The sequence below is a fragment of the Bos mutus genome, chromosome 5, assembly GCF_027580195.1.
Source record: "Bos mutus isolate GX-2022 chromosome 5, NWIPB_WYAK_1.1, whole genome shotgun sequence".
Taxonomy (NCBI): domain Eukaryota; kingdom Metazoa; phylum Chordata; class Mammalia; order Artiodactyla; family Bovidae; genus Bos; species Bos mutus.
Window position 1 is genome coordinate 16,259,957 of NC_091621.1, and position 24,966 is coordinate 16,284,922.

At 38.4% G+C, this 24,966-nt stretch overlaps 1 protein-coding gene across 12 annotated transcripts in view; it reads right to left on the bottom strand.

Annotated features, from left to right (window-relative positions):
* Positions 1-24,966, bottom strand: part of R3HDM2 (R3H domain containing 2) — a 163,188-nt gene that overhangs the window by 123,297 nt on the left and 14,925 nt on the right. For 7 of the 12 annotated variants that reach the window (XM_070370448.1, XM_070370454.1, XM_070370460.1 and 4 more), the window contains exon 2: positions 7,268-7,388. The exons of the other annotated variants lie outside the window; for them this stretch is intronic. The gene's annotated coding sequence lies outside the window, so the exon portion shown is untranslated. The remainder of the gene's footprint in view (positions 1-7,267; positions 7,389-24,966) is intronic. 12 annotated transcript variants of the gene reach the window in all.

Consider the following 24,966-nt stretch of genomic DNA (forward strand, 5'->3'; position numbering starts at 1 on the left):
TTCCCAAAGCCAAACCTGAACCAAAAAAAAAGGTCATGGTCACTGTTTGGTGGTCTGCTGCCAATCTAATTCACTACAGCTTTCTGAATCCCAGCGAAATTGTTACATCTGATAAGTATGCTCAGCAAATCAGTGAGATGCACTGAAAACTACAATGCCTGCAGCTGCTGTCAGTCAACAGAAAGGACCCAGTTCTTCTCCAGGACAACCAACGCTTCAGAAGTTGAATAAATTGGCTGCGAAGTTTTGCCTCATCTGCCACGTTCACCTGACCAACCACCACTTCTTCAAGCATCTTAACAGCTTTCTGCAGGGGGAATGCTTCCACAACCAGCAGGAGGCAGAAAATGCTTTCCAAGAGTTCGACGAATCCTGAAGCACAGATATTCACACTACAGGAATAAACAAACATTTTTCACTGGCAAAAATGTGTTGATTGAAAAATAAAATAAAAAAGTGTGTTGATTTTAATGGTTTCTATCTTGATTAGTAAAGATGTACTTGTGTGTGTGCTAAGTTGCTTCAGTTGTGTCTGACTCTTTGAGCCTAGTTATATGTATTTAAAATTCATGGTCCAGCACAGCAATTACATTTGCACCAACCTAAAGATGAATGAAAGTGAAAGAGGAGAGTGAAAAAGTTGGCTTAAAGATCAACATTCAGAAAACTAAGATCATGGGCATCTGGTCCCATCACTTCATGGCAAATAGATGGGGAAACAGTGGAAACAGTGTCAGACTTTATTTTTGGGGGCTCCAAAATCACTGCAGATGGCGATTGCAGCCATGAAATTAAAAGACGCTTACTCCTTGGAAGGAAAGTTATGACCAACCTAGATAGCATATTCTGGAGAAGGAAATGGCAACCCACTCCAGTGTTCTTGCTTGGAGAATCCCAGGGACAGGGAAGCCTGGTGGGCTACCGTCTATGGGGTTGCACAGAGTCGGACACGACTGAAACGACTTAGCAGCAGCAGCAGCAGATAGCATATTGAAAAGCAGAGACATTACTTTGCCAACAAAGGTCCATCTAGTCAAGGCTATGGTTTTTCCTGTGGTCATGTATGGATGTGAGAGTTGGACTGTGAAAAAGCTGAGCGCCGAAGAACTGATGCTTTTGAACTGTGATGTTGGAGAAGACTCTTGCGAGTAGCTTGGACTGCAAGGAGATCCAACCGGACCATTCCAAAGGAGATCAGTCCTGGGTGTTCTTTGGAAGGAATGATGCTAAAGCTGAAACTCCAGTACTTTGGCCACCTCATGCGAAGAGTTGACTCATTGGAAAAGACTCTGATGCTGGGAGGGATTGGGGGCAGGAGGAGAAGGGGACGACAGAGGATGAGATGGCTGGATGGCATCACTGACTCGATGGACGTGAGTTTGAGTGAACTCTGGGAGTTGGTGATGGACAGGGAGGCCTGGTGTGCTGCAATTCATGGGGTCGCAAAGCATCGGACACAATTGAGTGACTGAACTGAACTGAATAGTTTGCATCTGCTAATTTCAAACTCCCAATCTATCCTTCTCCCTGGCTCTTGGCAACCAGTCTGTTCTCTATGTCAACAAGTCTGTTTCTGTTTTGTAAACAGGTTCGTTTGTGCCATATTTTAGATTCTGCATATAAGTGATATAATAAGGTACTTCTCTTTCTGACTTTCTTCAATCAGTATGATAATCTCTAGTTGCATCCATGTTGCTGTAAATGGTGTTATTTTGTTCTTTTTATGGTTGAATAGTATTCCACTGTATATATGTACCACATCTTCCTTATCCATTCCTCTGTTGATGGACATTTAGGTTGTATTCATTGTTTTGGCTATTGTGAATAGTGCTGCTATGAACATGTAAGTGGTATCATATGGTATTTTTCTTTCTCTTTCTGACTTACTTCACACTGGAAAGAATGCAGAGAAAAGGGAACCCTTGGTACATTATTAGTGGAAATATAATTTGGAAGAGTCACTATGGAAAACAGTATGACGTTTCCTCAAAAAAACTAAAAATAGAAATACCAGAGGATCCAGCAATTCCATTCCAGGGCATATATCTGAAGAAAATGAAAATACTAATTCAAAAAGATACATGCACCCCAATATCCATGAAGCACTATTTACAATGGCCAAGATAAGGAAGCAACCAAGATGCTCGTGGCTTCTCTCAAAGCTGAGATGGTAAAGAATCTGCCTCTAATGCAGGAGACCCAGGTTCAATCCCTGGGTTGGGAAGACCCCCTGGAGAAGGAAATGGCAACCCATCCAGTATTCTTGCCTGGAGAATCCCCATGGACAGAGAACCCTGGTGGGTTACAGTCCATGGGGTTGCAGAGTCGGACATGAGTTAGCGACTAAACCACCACTACAACATGCTCATCAACCTATGAATGGATAAAGAAAATGTGAGACTGAGATACACACAAACACACACACACACAATACACAAAACATATTCCTCAGCCATAAAAAGGAATGAAATCCAGCCATCTGCAGCAATATGGATGGACCCAGAAAATTTTATGCTTAGTGAAATAGGTCAAACAGAGAAAGATAAATACTGTGTATCACTTATACGCAGAATCTAAAACATAATACAATAGGGGGCAAGGGAGGGTTGGATTGGGAAGTTGGGACTAGCAAATGCAAATTATTATATATAAAATGGATAAACAATGAGGTCCTACTGTATAGCACAGGTAATTACATTCAGTATCTTATAAAAAACCATAATGAAAAAGAGTATGAAAAAGAATATATTTACATGTATAACTGAATTAGTTTGTTGCACACCAGAAACTAACAACAACATAGTAAATCAACCACACTTTGATTAAAAGTAAATAAGTAAAAATTTTAAAGGAAAAATAAAGAAAAATTAGAATAATACAAATGAAAATACACACAAAAAAGCAACAGACTCACAGATATAAAACAACAAACTGCTAAGTCGCTTCAGTCGTGTCCGACTCTGTGAGACCCCAGAGACGGCAGCCCACCAGGCTCCGCCGTCCCTGGGATTCTCCAGGCAAGAACACTGGAGTGGGGTGCATTTCCTTCTCCAATGAAACAACAACAAACTAGTGGTTACCAGAGGTGAGAGGAAAGGGGTGTGGAGCAAATTAAGGGTATGGAGTTAAGAGATACAAACTACTACATATAAAATAGATAACCAACAAGGATATATTATATAGCACAGGAAATTAGAGGCACTATCTTATAATAACTTTTAACTGAGTATAATCTGTAAAAATACTGGCTCACTATGCTGTACACCTGAAACTAATAATATAAATCAACTATACTTCAATTTAAAAACAAGAAAAAAATATCCACTATGAAGGCTTTAAATTAATTGTGTTAAGTAGTTAACTAACGGTTCTGGGGTAGGGTCAGGGTCTTCACCTATTACATTTTTTGAATTATTTAAATTTCTTATGATAATTACATTATTATTTTCACAATCTGAAAAATACAAATCTATAAGATTAAAGATACTGAACTTAAAAATCTATAGTCCTGTCTTTGAATTGGAAATACTGAAACAAACTTGTAATACACTTGCTTTTAAAAAGACAAAAACCTTATTTCCTAGCCTTCTTCACTAAAAACAGCGAGAAATAATGAACAATCCACGAGGTAATAGTGCCTCTTGCACCCAGACTGTGGCTTCTAAACACCATTTCCCAAAAAAGGGGCAATGGCTGTTACATGCCCATGAATGTAAATGAAAAAGAGGATCTCTGAATATCAGGTCAGACCAGAAAACAAAGAAACTAGGAGGATCACATGAAAAGAACACTGGAGGGAATTCCCTGGTGGTCCAGTGATTATGATTCCACTCTCACTGCCAAGGTCCCAGGTTCAGTCTACTAAGATCACACAAACTGTGCAGTGTAGCCAAAATGGAAAAGGTTTTTTTTTTTTTTTAAAAAAGGACACTGAAGCCAACTTAAAGAGGTTTCCATTTGCCATTATGAGTTAATCAATGAGACATCAATAATAAAAAAGAAATAAGACTGAAACACATCAATATATTTAAATTGATGAGTTCATAATGACAATTCAAAAAACTTAACAGTCACTAGCAGCAGCAGTGAACAAACTATTTTGAAAATAAAGATTCATTAATTAAAATGAAGATTCAAAGCAACTGTCTCCCCTTTGCTGTATAAAATACACCTGAAAGTAACCAAGTAAATAATGAGGAAGTATCCCTTTATAAAAGTATTCCAGGACTTCCCTAGTAGTCCAGTGGTTAAGAATCCGCCTGCCAATGCAGGGGACATGGGTTTGATCCCTGGTCCAGGAAGATTTCACATGCCGCAGAGCAACTAAGCCCATGTATCACAACTGTTGAAGCCCGCGCACCCTAGAGCCCGTGCTCTGCAACAAGAAGCCACCACAATGAGAAGCCTGCACGTCACGTCTAAAGAGAAGCTCCCACTCACTTCAACTGGAGAAAGCCCACGCACAGCAATGAAGACCCAGAGTAGCCAAAAATAAAACAAATAAATACTAAAAAATAAAACTGCTAAAAAAAATTCAAGCTAAAATAAATGTTAAAATAATACAAATTGAATATCATCATTTTATAACCACTAATGAAATTCAATAAAGGATGTAGACAAGGTTCATCAATGGCTGGTGACATCATGAAAATTAGACTCATAGACATCACACACTTCCTCCTAATGGAAGTACACTATAAAGTATTCTAGCCAAAAACAATGAATCTGATCAAATCCACTTTGTGGGAAATTAGTGGACAGATAACCAAGTTTCTTCAACAAATACACTAGGGGAAAAAAAAAGGAGAGGGGGAATTTTTCAGATTAAGTGATTTTTAAACATATATTGACCAACTACAAGATACAGACTTTATTTGACTAAACATACAAGCTGTTTAGAAAATATGATACAGTCAGGGAAATATGAACACCAAATATTTAATATTCAGGAATTACTATTTATTATTTTAGAAGTATAAATGGTATTGATATTATGTCTTTAAAGTCATTATTTAGGGGTATATACTGAAATATTCAGGGTGAAATCATACACCAGATTCTCTTCAAGACAGTCAGGAAAGGGGATAGGATTATAGACGAAGTAAGAGTAGCCACAAGCTAACAACTGCATATGGAAGTTCATTTAACTATTTCACTGCTTTCAAATGTTTGAAATTTTTCATAGTAAAGTTATTTAATGTGGGAGAGGGAGAGGGTGGCAAGATTTGGGAGAATGGCAAAAAAAAAAAAAAAGTTATTTAAATAAGCAACTCTCAGAAAAATATAAATATTTGAAATATAGCCACTGAAATGAAATAAATTTTATATACTAATCTTTTATTGAAGCCCAGTTCAATTCCTACCTCTATCCATACTTCCTACATTGATTTCTATCTTTTTTCTTTTATATTTGTTGGACGGAGGAGCCTGGTAGGCTGTGTAGTCCATGGGGTCGCTAGGAGTCAGACACAACTGAGCGACTTCACTTTCACTTTTCACTTTCATGCATTGGAGAAGGAAATGGCAACCCACTCCAGTGTTCTTGCGTGGAGAATCCCAGGGACAGAGGAGCCTGGTGGGCTGCAGTCTATGGGATGACACAGAGTCGGACACGACTGAAGCGACTTAGCAGCAGCAGCATACTGCACAGTTAGATACAACTAAATTCTACAACATTCCATCTATACTATAGAATCTAACCCACTATATCTACTGTTGTTTTGTTCATAAATTATCAAGTTTATCTCCACAGCTAGCCAGTAAGGTCTTTTAATGCACATAAAAATTTTTTTGATCCCATAGCCTTAAAATGGTCCTAAGACTTTTCTAATGGTCCCAAATACCTTATCTGATACTCAAGGTGTCTCTGAAAATCCCTGGGAGCTAGGGAAAAATGCAACAGTCTTCCCTGTCACCCCAAAGACTACTAAGATTTTACTCTAGTAAAGCATATAATATTTTCTTTTTCAAATTTAACTGAGGTTCCCTTTATAACATCAAAATGATGAGTCTCCAGAAAGCTAGGGCAAGTTAATAAGCACAAGCTTTCCTCCCAGAATTCAAATGGGAACTTGAGTATTTTTACTCTTTCACAAAAACAAAATTATACATTACTAGGTTTAAATACGGAGAAGGCAATGGCACCCCACTCCAGTACTCTTGCCTGGAGAATCCCATGGATGGAGGAGCCTGGTGGGCTGCAGTCCATGGGGTCGCTGAGAGTCGGACACGACTGAGCGACTTCACTTTCACTTTTCACTTTCATGCACTGGAGAAGGAAATGGCAACTCACTCCACTGTTCTTGCCTGGAGAATCCCAGGGACGGGGGAGCCTGGTGGGCTGCCATCTATGGGGTCGCACAGAGTCGGGCACGACTGAAGCGACTTAGCAGCAGCAGCAGCAGGTTTAAATAGAAAGTTTATTATCTAAGTGGTTGACTAAACACACTAAAATTCTTTAATAAAAATTTCAGCTATAATATAAAGAAAGTTTGCCCAAAGAAATAGTCACAAAGCCCAGGAAAAAAGAACTCACCATCTAACTGGAGTCCAAGAGCACTGGAAAACAAGTCTATTAGTGTACTTATAAGTGTCAAGAGTTGATTTATAGCCCCTTTATCCTTTTTAGAAATGTTTTAAAATAACTGACTTTTCCACCTAACCGTAAGAGAAATCCTTGGTATTTACAAAGAGATAAGAAAAAAAGAAAAGAAAAACCATCCTACTACCTCCTCATGGCATTTGTCTTACTAAACAGTAAGTCTATTGAGAGCAGGGAAAAAAAAGGGCACATGGGCTTACGATGAGAATAAGATGCAGATCTGTCTTTCAATTTTTTTACATTTCACCATTTGTATAAATCTAGGGCCAGAAAATTAAAAAACCTACATTCCACTCTGGAAATTTTCTTGGTTTACAATAATTTAGGGGCATTTTTCTAATGTCCTCAAAATTTCTTACCATAGTAGCACCAAAGCCTTACATTTCCAATTGCCAAGTCAGGTAGTAAACACATCATATACACTCTATATAAAATCTGTCCCTATTTTAACTTACATTTAAATTAGTTACTCAAACTACCATTCCTTTTATTTGCTATTTTTTATGTCTATCCAACTCCATCAAGAGACTTTTATTTCACGTACAGTTAAATATACACTGAATAAGTTTTTCCTCAAAATATCCTAGACTAGTCTGAATCCACATATATGCAAAGCAATTCTAGTGTCATAAAACTCACCCACCAGTACCCAACCATAATGCTCACCTGATCTCTAACTCAGATGTATTGCCTCATCCATCCTGGTGAAGTATAAAGAACTGCACTTATCAAGCATAATCTGAAGAGACATTGGAGAAAGGAGAGTGGATAGCCTCCAGCAATTCACCTAGGAGGAGGAAAAAAATTATCCCTTTCACCACCCAGAATCTAAACTCCAACAAATTTTCAGCAACAGTCAAATAAAATTCTCAGAACAGTTTTGACTTTTCACTGGCCTCCGTGCCTTAATTAAGTAGCCCAGGTGACAGTGCAAAAATTAATTTGAAGCTATTTTTTTTCTACCTTATTTCGAAGAGCCAAATATTATCTATCTTCACTATTAAAATCCCCTGAGATTTCAATTCTGCAGAAGCTCTACAGGGTTCTAAATTTAGCCAAGTAACAGAAATAGTTGGAAGGCATGCAATTCATTTTAATATCTGCACATTTATGTTGCCAGGCAGCTAATTTTTAAAATACTCTTAGAGTAGACATCCACATATAAAAGAACAAATACATAAGCCATGTAATTAAAATATTTATTACCTATAACTTCTGGAAGTGACCATCATCACTCCTCCAAAAATATATTCCATGTTCCTTCCACAGGGATAGAGTTTTAAATATTTCAACAAAACATGGGACTTCCCTGGCAGTCCAGTGGTTAAGACTCCATGCTGCCAATGCAGGGGACACCAATTCAGTCCCTGGTCAGGGAACTAAGATCCCACATGCCGTGGCCAAAAAAAAAAATTTAATGTTAACAGCAATTTCCTTACAGCTTATTTATTTGTTTCCACTTCAAAGGAATATATAGATAGGTTTAAGGAGTTTCACCTTCAATGCAAAACCTTTTTGTACACTTTGCTGTAAGGCACAAATTAGCGCAACACTGTTAATCAACTATACTTCAATTTTTAAAAATCAAGGAAAAAAAGTTTTGTAGAAAGGACTGACATGTCTCATTTCACATAGAGTCCCATAGCAGGATGTTCTCAAGTTGTTGGGCCATTAGTCATTAGGGTGTACAAGATCTCAATTCTAAGGCCAAATCTATTTTGGATTTTCTGAAATATCAGACCTCATAAGGAGCCATAAAACCAGGCCCCAGCATAAATGTTCAATACAATAAACACCCTAACTTCATGTCAGTTTCATAGATTGTGTACACAAACCAATGTGTAAAGTGTATGTGCAGATGAATACAACATGCAGGTTCAAAATACAAAGTATTAAAGAGCTGGATTACAAGGTTCCCTATCTAAGGAGATTTTAATTCAGAAAGCAGAAAATAACGAAGAGGGAAACAACTCTTAAGTCACTACACCACAGAAAAAAAAGCATGGATTATATAAGAGTAAAAAGGATACAAATACTTGTTTTCACCTTCACATGTCACCACCAAGTTAGAGGAAAAAAAATACAATGCCAATTTTCTAAACAACATCCCATTATTTCCCATGGCAAGTCATCAACATTACTTCATTCTGAGAAATAATTCAATTTAGACACTTTATTACTGAGTACTTTTAGGAAGACGCAGAAGGGTCTTAGGTCTGGAATCCACTCATTTTTTTGTACTGGAAATAACTGACCCCATAAAGATGGCAAAGGATAGATAATTAAATATGAGCAGTTCCCCTTTAAAGGAACCATTCCCCACTAAAGGAATCAGGGTTCCTTGCAAGTAAAGTACAGAGTGAACCCAAAATACCTTGTTGTGGCAGGATGTAAAGAAATTCTCAGAACCTGACCAGGGCAAGTCAAAAAAGCATAGGAATTAGTTTGAAGGCGCTCCGATTGACCAGACTGACAACAATTGTTGTATGTATAATACTAAATACTGTCAGTATTTTATACATTGATAAATGACTGCAACATTTTGAATTTTTTTTAATACCAAATCTATAGTGATCCTCAAAAACAAAGAACAGGAGAAATAAAGTTCTCCTTTATAGAGTAACACCAACTAGTAAATGGAGAAGGAATGACAAAATCAACATTTTGTAACCACCAATGTAATAATTAATTCAGGCAAGGATCACCAACAAATGCTAACACTACTGGGTAAAACGTAGAGAAAAAGAATCATACAATCTTAACAGCACCATCCTACAGATATTTTATTAATTACAAAGGGAAAAAGGCACTTTTACAAAGAAGAAATGCAGCCTATATCAATTCATCTAAGTAATCAAACTTATCACCAATAATGCGGCAAAATGACATTGTGTGCACAGAGAAGCACACGTTACCTAAACAGTATTCTTGTCAAAACTGTTTAAAAAAATCATGGCATAATCATGACAAATCCAAATTGTGAAACATTCTTCAATACAACTGGCCTAAACTCTTCAAAAGTATCAATGACCGAAGACACAAAAATGGAAAGAACTGCTCTGAACTAAAAAGCTAAAAAGATATAAAAAATAAGTGGAATTCATGATACTTGAATAAATCCAAGATTGGAAGGACAGCTATAAAACAGTATCTCAGTTATTAATATGATTGAGGAAATTTGAGCATACACTATAATTATTATATCACTGTAAACTCTTTTAAAGAAGATAATGAATTTTATAACAATATTGTAGTAATACAGGAAAATACCTTGTTCCTAGGTGACATATGCTTAAGCAATTCTGGGTGAAGTTTCCTGATGTCTGAAATTTCCTAATACACAGTTAAAAAAAAAATTAATAATAATAATGTGTATATGTATAGGGAGGGAAGCGGAAGTGAGAAGTAGAATGTGACAGAGAGGGAAAGAGAGGGAAGGAGGAAGTGGGTAAAGAAGGTGTGAAAGCACAAATGTGACAAAATATTCAATAAATATTAGGTAAAATCATATGGGTGCTCATTATATCACTCCTTCAATTTTTCTTCAGGTTTGGAATTACACATAAAAACATGGAGGTAAAAAAGAACAAGCAGCAACTTTAACCCAAGCTCCTGGCTATCCAGTATAAATTTTGCTGTGTTCTATTAATAAAAAGCAATTCCAGGTGATGCTTACAAGTGCAGACTTCAGCATGAAAGTGGGTTGTCCTGGCTGCACAATGAATAACCTAACTTAACCTCTCTGCAATGGTCTGAATGTATCCTCCCAAAATTCATGTTAAATCCTAACCTCCAAACATATTAAGAGGTGAGGCCTCTGGGGTGGTGAGGTCATGAACTTACTGTCTTACACAGAAAGATTTTAGAGAGATTGCTAGCTCCTTTCACCATGAAAGGACACAGTAAGATGAAGGCTATTAACCAGGACAAGGGTCCTCAGCAGAATCAGACCATGTTTGATCTTGAACTTCTCAGCCTCCAGAAGAGTGAGAAATAAATTTCTGTTGATGAGCCACCCAGTATTTTGTTACAGCACCTTGAACAGAAAAAGACACTCCCTGAACCTCGCCTGTAAATAGGGATAATACAGTACTGATCCACAGGGACGACCTTCTAAGGATTAAATCATCTAATATGTGCTACTATTATACTTCTGTGATATCACATTCTCTGTTCACTTATATTCCTTCTAAGTATGGGGAGACTGGATCAATTTTTAGCCTTTCTCTGTCCTGGCAACTAGCTTATGAGCTATTAATAACTTTACTAAAATTTACTACAATAACTTTACTAAAACTACTAAAATTTCATGAATTGCCAAATATATCCAAATTCAAATAAAAAATTAAAATGCATTCCATCTAAGGACCAATAAAAATAAATCCACCATCAACACAATAACAGAGCTAACATACTCTACCATGTTAAAGCAGCAGCTTTTCACAGCTTACAGCTGCTTCTTCCTCACAAGAGGGTTCTATGTCAGAAACAGATATAGCCTGCCTTGGTCCCCAAAATATCAATCTTCACATTAAAATCCAATGCCCTCAGGCCAGAAATGCCTCTTAAATTCTGGTATTTCCTGGAGTTTCCTCTCAGTTTTCTTATCACTCTGTAAGTCTGTCTCCATGACCCTATTTCTTCTCATGGATTGAACAATATTCATGTACAGAGTACTTCAAAATCTAAATACCTCTGGCCCCTCTGAAGAGCCCCAGATTCATTTAGACAACTATATTTCCAAAAGTGAACTTCCTAACAACACTCCTCTGCCCATTTTAAAATCAGACTGGTCTTTTTTCTATTGAGCTGCATGAGAACATTTCGGATATTAACCTTTTTTTAAATATATGAGTTTTTTGGAAGTATAGTTTATGTACAATATTACCTAAGCTACAGGTGTACAATATAGTGATTCATAATTTTTCAAGGTTTATATTCCATTACCTTAAAATACTGGCTATATTCCCTGTGTTGTACCAATAAATCCTTATAACTTTTATATATAATCATTTATACCTCTTTCAAGTATATGATAAGTAAATATTTTCTCCCATACAGCAGACTTTTTCATTTTGTTGATGGCTTCCCTTACTGAGCGACTTCACTTTCACTTTTCACTTTCATGTATTGGAGAAGGAAATGGCAACCCACTCCAGTATCCTTGCCTGGAGAATCCCAGGGACGCGGAGCCTGGTGGGCTGCAGTCCACGGGGTCGCTAAGAGTCAGACACGACTGAGTGACTTCACTTTCCCTTTCTCTTTCTGTGCAAAACTTTTTAGTTTGATGTAGTCCCACTTAATTCATTTTTACTTTTGCTGCCTTTGCTTTTGGTGTTAAATCGAAAGAATCCTAATACTGATGCCAAGGAGCTTACTCCCTATGTTTCTTTCTGGAAGTTTTATAGTCTCAGGTCATATGTTCAAGTTTCTAAACCATTCTGAACCATTTTTTGTGTCTGGTATAATACAGTAGTCTAGTTTTCCCGACACAATTTATTGAAGAGACCATCATTTGCCCACTGTACATTTTTGGCTCTGTTGTCATAAATGAACTGACCATGCATGCATAGGTTTATTTCTGGGCTCTTTATTCTATTAATCTACTTATCTGTTTCTATGCCAATACCATATTGCTCTGATTACTATGGCTTTGTAATATAGTTTGGTATCAGGAAATATGATACCTTCATTTTGCTCTTCTTTCTCAAGATTTCTTTGGCTATTTACTGTCTTTTGTGGTTCCACACAAATTTTAGATTGTTTGTGCCCTGTAAAAAATGTAATGAGAAATACAATAGGGGTTGAATCCGTAAATTGGTTTCAGTGGTATGGACCTTTTTCAGTATGGACTTTTTAACAATATTAATTCTCCCAATCCATCAGCAGAGAATATCTTTCCACTAATCTGTGTCTTCTTCAATTTCTTTCACTGATGTCTTACAGATCTTATAATAAACTGTAAATGTTTTTTACCTCCTTGGTCAAACTTACTTCTAGGTATTTTATTCTTTATGCTACAATTGAAAGCGAGATTATTTTGAAAATTTCTGAGTTATTAGCATATAGAAACACAACTGATTTTGTATACCTATTTTGTATACTGCAACTTTACTGAATTCATTCATTAATTCTAATTCTTTACTGAATTCATTCATTAATTCTAACAGTGTAGTGTTTAGGATTTTCTATATATAATATCATGTCATCTGCAAACAGTGACAGTTTTACTTCTTTCTTTCTGATCTGAATGACTCATTCCTTTTTAATAATTTTATTTATTATTTGCCTGGTTTTTGCTAAACTGCACTGACTAGAATCACCAAAACTATGTCAAATAAAAGTGGGAAGGAAAAGCTTTCAGCTTCAGTTGAGTATGTTAGCTGAGGGCTTGTAATATATGGTTTTTATCCATAGGAGGAGTTTACAAAGAATTTTGATTTAAAGAATTGCTTTAATAGAAGAAAACGTTTCTTAAAAAATCTGGATTTTATGATGTTGAGGTACATTCCCTCTATACCCACTTTGTTGAAAGTTTGTATCATAACAGATGTTAAATTTGTCAGATCCTTTTTCTGCACCACTGCAGATCATGTGATTTTTATCCTTCATTTTGTTAATATGACGTATCACACTGATGACCTACAGATGCTGACCCACCTTTGCAGCTCCAGAATGAATCCCACTTGATTATGGTGAACGATCCTTTTAACGTACTGTTGAATTTAGTTTGCTAATATTTTGTTGAGAATTTCTGCATCATATTCATCAGGGATACTGGCCTGTAATTTTCTATACTTCCAGTGTTCTTGTCTGTTTTTTTGTATCAGGGTTATGCTAGCCTCATAAAATGAGTTTGAAGTGTACCCTCCTATTCTACTTTTTGGAAGAGTTTGAGGATTGTTAATAGTTCTTTAAATGTCTGGTAGAATTCACCAGTGAAGCCATCTGGTCCTGGACTTTTGCGTGTTGGAAGTTTTTTGATTACTCAATAATCAAGATTATTTGATCCAGATTCAATCTCTTTACTAATATAGGTATACCTTAGAGATACTACAGGTTTGGCTCCAGAACACTGTAATAAAGCAAATATCAAAATAAAGCAAGTCACAAATTTTTTGGCCTTTCAGTGCATATGAAAGCACATTTACACTATATTGTAGTCTGTTAATCGTGCAATATCATTTCATCTAAAAAAACAATGTACATGCCTTAATTTTAGAATATTTTATTGCTAAAAAATGACAAGATAACATAATAGTAACACAGAAGATTACTCAACACAGATCACCATAACAAATAATAATGAAAAAGTCTGAAACACTGTAAGAATTACCAATTTGTGACACAAAGACACAAAGTGAATCACTGCTACTGGAAAAACAGGGCCACGAGACTTGCTCAATGCAAGGTTGCCACCAACCTTCAATTTGTTTAAAAAACAAAAAACACAGTATCTGTGAAGCACGATAAAGCCAATCTCAAAAAAAAAATGAGGTACATCTCTAATGGGGTAATGGGGTTTGGTTCAGATTTTCTATTTCTTCATGATATAGTTTTGGTAGGCAGTATGTTTCTAAGAATTTATCTATTTCTTCTTCGTTGTCCAATTTGTTGGCATGTAATTGTTCACAGTAGTCTCTTGAGATATGAGGTGTTAACGTCTCCTCTTTGATTTCTTATTTGAGTCCTCTTTTTTTCTTAGTAAGTCTAGCTATAGGTTTCGTCTATTTTATCTTTTTTAAAAAAAACTAGCTCCTAGTTCCATTCATCTTTGCTATTGTTACTCTAGTTCTAATATTTATTTCCTTTCTTCTACTAACATTAGATTTAGCTTGTTCTTCTAGTCCTAGAGGTGTAAAGTTAGGTTATTTAAGATCTGCCTTGTTTCTTAACTTTGGCCTTTTCTCAATGAACTTCTCTTTTGCTTCATTCTATAGGTTTTGTATTTAGTACATTGTATTTCCATATTCATTAGTCTCTAAGTATTTATTAATTTTTCTTTTTATTTCTTCTTTGACCCATTGATTATCCAGTTGCATGTTGCTTAAGCTCTACCTGTTTATGAATTTTGCAGTTTTCCTCTTGTCACTGAGTTCTAGTTTTATACCACTGTGGTCAAAAAGATTGCTAATATGACTCAAATCTTCTTAAACTTATTAAGATTTGTTTGTGCCTAACATATTATCTTTGAGAATGTTCCAAATGCACTTGAGAAGAATGTGTATTTGGATACACATTTGCTTTTGGATAGAATGTTCCATACATGTCTGTTAAGTCTATCTTGTCTAACTTGTAATTTAAGGCTAATGTTTCCTTGTTGATTTTCTGTCTTGATGACTTACTCACTGATAAAAGTGGGGAATTAAGGTCTCCTATTACTGTATTGCTGTCTACTTCTCCCTTTAGGTCTGTTAATATCTATCTTATATAATTAGATACTCCTAAAACCTGCCCCCTTTCTTATCTCTGTTAACACCGCCCAGTCACCTAAGACAGAAACTGAGAGTCATTTGTTCACAATTACTTCTCTCTCCTCCCATATTTAACCAATTTCCAAACTCTGGTACCATCTCCTGGATCCATCTGATCGTCTTAGCTCCTGTCCCTTCTTCTCCACTTCCATCATTGATAGGCAGAGAAATCAGTTAATGGGACAAGACCTCCAGAGTTCTTTTTTTCCTCCAGCAAAGCAGCTGGCAATGTTCCCATGGTAGCTCCTCTGCTGGCCTTTTAGCCTTTATCCCTGAATAACTAAAATTCTAATCTATCCTGATGAACATGTAGTGTGAGAAATAAACTGCTCTTTCAAGCTATATTTGACGGTTGTTTCTTACCCACCATACCCATCTCTATCTTGATTTCAACATCTTCTGCGTGACTATAATAACCCCCTAACAAATGTCTCTCCCTCTACTCTTAATCCATTGTATTTTTCAAAACTGGTACCAGAGTTACCCTTGTAAAATAACCATTCCATTTCTCTGATGATAATCTTCAGAGGTTCCTCTTTGCCTAAAAATATTTCAAATTCCATAATATACCTCTTAAAGCCTATCATGAAATTAGGCTCTACAGATATTCTCTCCAGTCAATCAAAATAATGCTAACTCTCCGTACACACCATAGTCTTTAACATTCCTGGGATTTTGCCCAGGCTCTTCTATTGCTTGAAATGCATTCCCACCCTTATACCACCTCACCCTACCTTTGCCATCCTAGCCAAACAAACCCCTTGGCAACTATCCTTCCCATTCTCTCAACAGTTATTCAAATTTCTGTCTCTTCTCAAGGGCTCTATTTTACCGACTCTCTTATTACAACACACCAGCCCCCTAACCCAAAAGGATAAGTCTCCTCCATCACAAGGAATATCAAGGCCCTAAAGTCAGAAGCTCCCTCAAACTCCTTTGTTCAGTGACCAAGCATTTGTCCCCATCCCTTTCTTGACCTTTTCCTCTACCTTAATGAAAGACATAAAAATAATTCTACCTCCCCTATGGAAAGTGAAGAGGAACTAGAGAGCCTCTTGATGAAAGTGAAAAGGCTGGCTTAAAACTCAACATTCAAAAAACAAATTATCGCATCCGATCCCATCACTTCATGGGAAATAGATGGGGAAACAATGGAAACAGTGGCAGACTTTATTTTCTTGGGCTCCAAAATCACTGCACATGGTGACTGTAGCCATGAAAGTAAAAGACGCTTGCTCCTTGGAAGAAAAGCTATGACCAACCTAGACAGAATATTAAAAAACAGAGACATTACTTTACCAACAAAGGTCCATCTAGTCAAAGCTATGATTTTTCCAGCAGTCATGTATGGATGTGGGAGTTGGACCATAAAGAAAGCTGAACACCGAAAAACTGATGCTTCTGAACTCTGGTGTTGGAAAAGAGTCTTGAGAGTCCCTTGGACTTCAAGGAGATCAAGCCAGTCAATCCTAAAGGAAATCAGTCCTGAATATTCACTGGAAGGACTGATGTGAAGAACTGACTCACTGGAGAAGACCCTGATGCTACAAAAGACTGAAGGCAGGAGGAGAAGGGAATGACAGAGGATCAGATGATTGGATGGCATCACTGACTCAATGGACCTAAGTCTGAACAAGCTCTGGGAGTTGGTGATGGACAGAGAAGCCTGGTGTGCTGCAGCACATGGTATTGCAAGGAGTCGCACACAACTGAGCAACTGAACTGAACTGCTCTGGAGTTCATCTTCTCTTCACACTCGAGGACTTCACTCCATTATCACCATTCTCTAACGCCTTGCTCATTCACTGAACATATACATATGCTCAAGTCTCTCACGTTAAAAAACTCTCCCGTGGGACTTCCCTGGCAATCCAGTGGTTACAACTCCACACTTCCCATGCAGGGGGTGCAGGTTCAATCCCTCACCCCAATCCTCACCGCAATTCCTGGTGAGGAAACTAAGATCCCACATGCCATGCAGCATGGCCAAAAATAAATAAGTTGATTAATTCTTTTTTAAAAACTTTTCTCTGAACTCCACCTACTCTCACTACTGTTCTCTCTCTCCATCTCTCTGTAATCTTCCTGAAAAATAGTTTACTTTCTCCCACCTCTTATTTATTCCTCAACACAATGCAATTTTGCCTCTGCCCTCATCACTCCAGTGATCCTGCTCTCACTGATGTCAACAATGACCCAAATCCAGTAAGTAAGGGCTTCCGTGGTGGCTCAGACGGTAAAGAATCTGCCTGCAATGCAGGAGATGCAGGTTCAATCCCTGGGTTGGGAAGATCCCCCACTGAAGGAAATGGCTAGTATTCTTGCCTAGGAAATCCCATGGACAGGTGAGCCTGGTGGGCTACAAACCATGGGGTCACAAAGAGTCACACGACTGACCAACACTAACACTCACACTTTCATGTCCTTTCTGTTTTTATACTTGACATTTCCACTACACACAAACGCAATTACCTTCCTCCTCTTTGAAAGTTTCTCCTCTAAAATTCTATCACAGTACTTTACTGGATTCCCATCTACCTTCCTGGCTTCCTATATTTCTTCCAGGGCTCCTGCCACTAATCACATCTTTAACTGTCAGTATTCTCCAAGGCGCTCTCAGCCTTTAGCTCTTCAGTCTTAACATGATCCTTGGAGGAACCAAACCCATCCCTTCAACTACAAGGTATATGGTGTTGACTCCTAAATCTCTCCCCAGCCCTGATTTTCTTCAACTTCAGACTGAAGCATCTAATTTCGTATTACATATTTCCACAGGGTTCTACAGATACCTCATATTCAACCAGTCCAAAACCAAAGACCTCACCTTTATTTCCAAACATCCATCCCTAACCATTCAATATCACAATAATCCAAGTCTATGCCCCAACCAGTAACGCTGAAGAAGCTGAAGTTGAACGGTTCTATGAAGACCTACAAGACCTTTTAGAACTAACACCCAAAAAAGATGTCCTTTTCATTACAGGGGACTGGAATGCAAAAGTAGGAAGTCAAGAAACACCTGGAGTAACAGGCAAATTTGGCCTTGGAATATGGAATGAAGCAGGGCAAAGACTAATAGAGTTTTGCCAAGAAAATGCACTGGTCATAACAAACACTCTCTTCCAACAACACAAGAGAAGACTCTATACATGGACATCACCAGATGGTCAACACCGAAATCAGATTGATTATATTCTTTGCAGCCAAAGATGGAGAAGCTGTATACAGTCAGCAAAAACAAGACCAGGAGCTGACTGTGGCTCAGATCATGAACTCCTTATTGCCAAATTTAGACTTAAATTGAAGAAAGTAGGGAAAACCACTAGACCATTCAGGTGTGACCTAAATCAAATCCCTTATGATTATACAGTGGAAGTGAGAAATAGATTTAAGGGCCTAGATCTGATAGAGTGCCTGATGAACTATGGAATGAGGTTCGTGACACTGTACAGGAGACAGGGATCAAGACCATCCCCATGGAAAAGAAATGCAAAAAAGCAAAATGGCTGTCTGGGGAGGCCTTACAAATAGCTGTGAAAAGAAGAGAAGCAAAAAGCAAAGGAGAAAAGGAAAGATATAAACATCTGAAGGCAGAGTTCCAAAGAATAGCAAGAAGAGATAAGAAAGCCTTCTTCAGTGATCAATGCAAAGAAACAGAGGAAAACAACAGAATGGGAAAGACTAGAGATCTCTTCAAGGAAATCAGAGATACCAAAGGAACATTTCATGCAAAGATGGGCTCGATAAAGGACAGAAATGGGATGGACCTAAAAGAAGCAGAAGATATTAAGAAGAGATGGCAAGAATACACAGAAAAACTGTACAAAAAAGATCTTCATGACCCAGATAATCATGATGGTGTGATCACTGACCTAGAGTCAAGTGGACCTTAGAAAGCATCACTACAAACAAAGCTAGTGGAGGTGATGGAATTCCAGTTGAGCTATTCCAAATCCTGAAAGATGATGCTGTGAAAGTGTTGCACTCAATATGCCAGCAAATTTGGAAAACTCAGCAGTGGCCACAGGACTGGAAAAGGTCAGTTTTCATTCCAATCCCAAAGAAAGGCAACGCCAAAGAATGCTCAAACTACCACACAATTGCACTCATCTCACACGCTAGTAAAGTAATGCTCAAAATTCTCCAAGCCAGGCTTCAGCAATATGTGAACCGTGAACTTCCTGATGTTCAAGCTGGTTTTAGAAAAGGCAGAGGAACCAGCGATCAAATTGCCAACATCCACTGGATCATGGAAAAGGCAAGAGAGTTCCAGAAAAGCATCTATTTCTGCTTTATTGACTATGCCAAAGCCTTTGACTGTGTGGATCACAATAAACTGTGGAAAATTCTTCAAGAGATGGGAATACCAGACCACCTGATCTGCCTCTTGAGAAATTTGTATGCAGGTCAGGAAGCAACAGTTAGAACTGGACATGGAACAACAGACTGGTTCCAAATAGGAAAAGGAGTTCAGCAAGGCTGTATATTGTCACCCTGCTTCTTTAACTTATATGCAGAGTACATCATGAGAAACGCTGGACTGGAAGAAACACAAGCTAGAATCAAGATTGCCGGGAGAAATATCAATAACCTCAGATATGCAGATGACACCACCCTTATGGCAGAAAGTGAAGAGGAACTCAAAAGCCTCTTGATAAAAGTGAAAGTGGAGAGTGAAAAAGTGGGCTTAAAGCTCAACATTCAGAAAACTAAGATCATGGCATCCAGTCCTATCACTTCATGGGAAATAGATGGGGAAACAGTGGAAACAGTGTCAGACTTTATTTTTCTGGGCTCCAAAATCACTACAGACGGTGACTGCAGCCATGAAATTAAAAGACGCTTACTCCTTGGAAGGAAAGTTATGACCAACCTAGATAGCATATTCAAAAGCAGAGACATTACTTTGCCAACAAAGGTTCATCTAGTCAAGGCCATGGTTTTTCCTGTGGTCATGTATGGATGTGAGAGTTGGACTGTGAAGAAGGCTGAGCGCCAAAGAATTGATGCTTTTGAACTGTGGTGTTGGAGAAGACTTTTGAGAGTCCCTTGGACTGCAAGGAGATCCAACCAGTCCATTCTGAAGGCGATCAGCCCTGGGATTTCTTTGGAAGGAATGATGCTGAAGCTGAAACTCCAGTACTTTGGCCACCTCATGCAAAGAGTTGACTCATTGGAAAAGACTCTGATGCTGGGAGGGACTGGGGGCAGGAGGAGAAGAGGACGACAGAGGATGAGATGGCTGGATGGCATCACTGACTCGATGGACATGAGTCTCAGTGAACTCTGGGAGTTGGTGATGGACAGGGAGGCCTGGTGTGCTGTGATTCATGGGGTCACAAAGAGTCGGACACGACTGAGCGACTGATTTGATCTGATCTGATCCCTAACTCATATAAATGATGGTCACCATCCACCATGGCATAGAATCCAGAAAACTAGGAATCATTCAAGAGCTCATCCCTCTCACTTACAACTATACTCACATATATACACAACATACACACTTCCAAGTCTAACAGATTCTACCTTTTAAACATCTCTTGAATCTGTACATCTCTATGCATTTGCAGGACCACATTAGAGCCTCACAATCTATTACCTGGATTATTTATTATATATTAGCCTCTAAATTGGACTCCCTGGTTCTAGTCTACTTTTCAATCCAGTTCCCACATTGCTACAAGCAATCTTTTAAAAACACAATCCTTCAGTAGTTTTCATACTGTAACACAAAATTCATTGCAGCCTATGAAATAAGGCCTTCAAGATCAGACCCCTACCTACCTCTCTAGCCTTTTCTCTAAACAATCCCCATAAACATCCCATGTGAAGGCACATCCCTGTCCTTGAAGTTTCACAAAGGCAGTATGCTGTTCAGCTCTACACCTCCACCCTTTATGTAGGTAGTTCTTCCCCTAGAACTCTCTTCCTCATAAGTACCTGTCCACCTTGTTAACTCCTTCAGGTTAACTACCTATCACACCTTCAAGATTCCTAACTCCCTGACAGAAAGTCTTTACAGATCTTTATTGTGCTTCCCAAGCACTTTGTGCATTCCTCTAGCTCAGAGTTCATCAGGCTGCAGTATCATGACTTCTCAGTCTATGCTCTTTGAAGGTAAGGACTACGTCTTGTTTTTTAATACCTCCAGCACCTAATCCTGTAGCTATTTATATGCTGGTTGAATTAATGAGTCCACTGAGACTAATTCAAATTTTACCTTCTCTGAAAAGTTGATTCTGAACCCGTCATTTAGAATTAAGCATTCTTTCTCCTTGCTCTCATATTACATTTTATTACCACCTTGTAACTGCTGTCTGAGGAGGCCTTACAAATAGCTGTGAAAAGAAGAGAAGCAAAAAGCAAAGGAGAAAAGGAAAGATATACCCATTTGAATGCAGAGTTCCAAAGAAGAGCAAAGAGAGATAAGACAGCCTTCCTCAGTGATCAGTGCAAAGAAATAGAGGAAAATAATAGAATGGGAAAGACCAGAGATCTGTTCAAGAAAATTAGAGATACCAAGGGAACATTTCATGCAAAGGTGTGCACAATAAAGGACAGAAATGGTATGGACCTAACAGAAGCAGAAGATATTAAGAAGAGGTGGCAAGAATACACAGGAGAACTGTACAAAAAAGATCTTCATGACCCAGATAATCACAATGGTATGATCACTCACCTAGAACCAGACATCCTGGAATGCGAAGTCAAGTGGGCCTTAGGAAGCATCACTATGAACAAAGCTAGTGGAGGTGATGGAATACCAGTTGAGCTATTTCGAATCCTAAAAGATGCTACTGTTAAAGTGCTGCACTCAATATGCCAGCAAATTTGGAAAACTCAGCAGTGGCCACCAGACTGGAATAGGTCAGTTTTCATTCCAATCCCAAAGAAAGGCAATGCCAAAGAATGCTCAAACTACCATACAATTACACTCATCTCACACGCTAGTAAAGTAATGCTCAAAATTCTCCAAGCCAGGTTTCAACAACATGTGAACTGTGAACTTTCAGATGTTCAAGCTGGTTTTAGAAAAGGCAGAGGAACCAGAGATCAAATCATCAATATCCGCTGGGTCATCAAAAAAGCAAGAGAATTCCAGAAAAACAATTATTTCTGCTTTACTGACTACGTCAAAGTCTTTGACTGTGTGGATCACAATAAACTGTGGAAAATTCTTCAAGAGATGGGAATACCAGACCACCTGACATGCTTCTTGAGAAACCTGTATACAGGTCAGGAAGCAACAGTTATAACTGGACATGGAACAACAGACTGGTTCCAAATAGGGAAAGGAGTACGTCAAGGCTATATATTGTCACCCTGCTTCTTTAACTTATATGCAGAGTACATCATGAGAAATGCTGGACTAGAAGAAGCACAATCTGGAATCAAGATTGCCGGGAGAAATATCAATAACCTCAGATATGCAGATGACACCACCCTTATGGCAGAAAGTGAAGAAGAACGAAAGAGCCTCTTGATGAACGTGAAAGAGAAGAATGAAAAAGTTGGCTTAAAACTCAACATTCAGAAAACTAAGATCATGGCATCCGGTCCCATCACTTCATGGCAAATAGATGGGGAAACAGTGGAAACAGTGGCAGACTTTATTTTCTTGCGCTCCAAAATCACTGCAGATGGTGACTGCAGCCATGAAATTAAGACACTTGCTCCATGGAAGAAAAGTCTGACCAATCTAAACAGCATATTCAAAAGCAGAGACATTACTTTGCCAACAAAGGTCCGTCTAGTCAAAGCTATGGTTTTTCCAGTAGTCATGTATGCATGTGAGAGTTGGACTATAAAGAAAGCTGAGCACCAAAGAACTGATGCTTTTCAACTGTGGTGTTGGAGAAGACTGTTGAGAGTCCCTTGGACTGCAAGGAGATCCAACCAGTCCATCCTAAAGGAGATCAGTCCTGAGTATTCTTTTGAAGAACACTGGATGTTGCTCTGTGGCATGTGGATATTAAACACTGGATGTTGAAGCTGAAACTCCAATACTTTGGCCGCATGATGCGAAGAGCTGACTCATTTGAAAAGACCCTGATGCTGGCAAAGAGTGAGGACAGGAGGAGAAGGGGACGACAGAGGATGAGATGGTTGGATGGCATCACCAACTCAATGGACATGAGCTTGGGTAAACTCTGAGAGTTGGTGATGGACAGGGAGACCCAGCATGCTGCAGTCCATGGGGTTGCAAAGAGTCAGACACGACTGAGCAACTGAACTGAACTGTAACACTCATGACCTTGTAGTGTATTTACTTTTTTGTAATCTATAAAAATAAAACATGAAATAGGGACAATAGAGAATGATGATAATCCTTGACAATAAGGACGATGTCGCATCTATCTTATTATCGTTAGTAGATAATCTATCACAGGTACCTATTAAACAGCTGAGTAAATGAATAAGTTGTTCTTTTCATAAATCTTCTTGACGTATTACTTTGGAAGCAGTTCTGTAAACCTCACTTAAAGATCACTCTTTCTATTGTAAAAATAGAGAAGAACCAGAAACTAAGAGAATACCTTCTACGAAAGAACTAACCTGGACAGAAAACATATGGGTAATGTTTATTCTAACAAAGACCAATAGTAAACTGAGTTCCTCTGATTTCTAAGCTAATACTGTACCTTAGAAATGTACTAGGCTCATGGTACAACAAAGGAAATGCTGGGTTTGTAACATGAAACAGTAGCAAGCGAATGCTGGTAATTCTTAATTGAAAATCTATAACCAGGCTTCCCTGGTGGTCCGGTGGCTAAGAATCTGCCTTGCAATACAAGGGACATCAGTTTGATCCCTGGTCTGGTAAGATTCCACATGCCATAGAGCAACTAATGCCATGAGCCACAACGACTGAGCCTAAGCTCTAGAGCCCATGAGCCATAACTACTGAACCCACACGCTGCAACTACTGAAGTCCAAGTGACTAGAGCCTGTGCTCCGCAATAAGAGAAGCCACTGCAATAAGAAGCCCACATACCACAACTAGAGAAAGCCCATGTGCAGAAACAAAGACCCAGCACAGCCAAAAATAATTTTTTTTTTTTAAGAAATAGACTTAGAAAATCGATAATCTTTTCAGAGGGCCTCAGGTGGCACTGTATGTGCACATGTATGTGTATAGCTAAATCTGTGTATTCTACTTTGGGAAATGAACAAAGCACAAGTCTATAATAAAGGACAAGATAGAACAGAAAGAACAGAAGAGACTCATGGCCTAAAACACATTATGGATCTGAATAGATTCTATAGCTGAATCCAGTCAGTCTACTAAATTGAAAAGACAGTTGCTATTTCCCAACCTCTAACAAACTAATAGGCAGAAAAACATTTATGAAAGCAATGTTAATTCCAAAGAGAAAAAGGAAGAAAAAGAAAAAAAACAAAGCATGGAAATAAAGCACCATTTTATCTCTGCAAATATTAACTTCAATGCTGTTCTGTTATTTAATAGCACTAGAGAACGTCATTTAGAGACTAGTGATTTGATCATATTTAACATAGATTATCCTTCTATGAAGGCTTCCCTGGTAGCTCAATTGGTAAAGAATCTGCCTGCAGTGCAGAAGATCCTGGTTCGATTCCTGGGTCAGGAAGATCTCCTGGAGAAGGGATAGACTACCCATTCCAGTATTCTTGGGCTTCCCTTGTGGCTCAGCTGGTAAAGAATCTGCCTGCAATGGAGGAGACATGGGTTCAATCCCTGGGTTGGGAAGATCCCCTGGAGAAGGGAAAGGCTACCCACTCCAGTATTCTGGCCTGGAGAATCCCATGGACTGCATAGTCCATGGGGTCGTAGAGTCGGACACGAGTGAGCGACTTTCACTTTCTGATTGTGGCCACCAAAGAGATGTAAATACATCCCAGGTATAT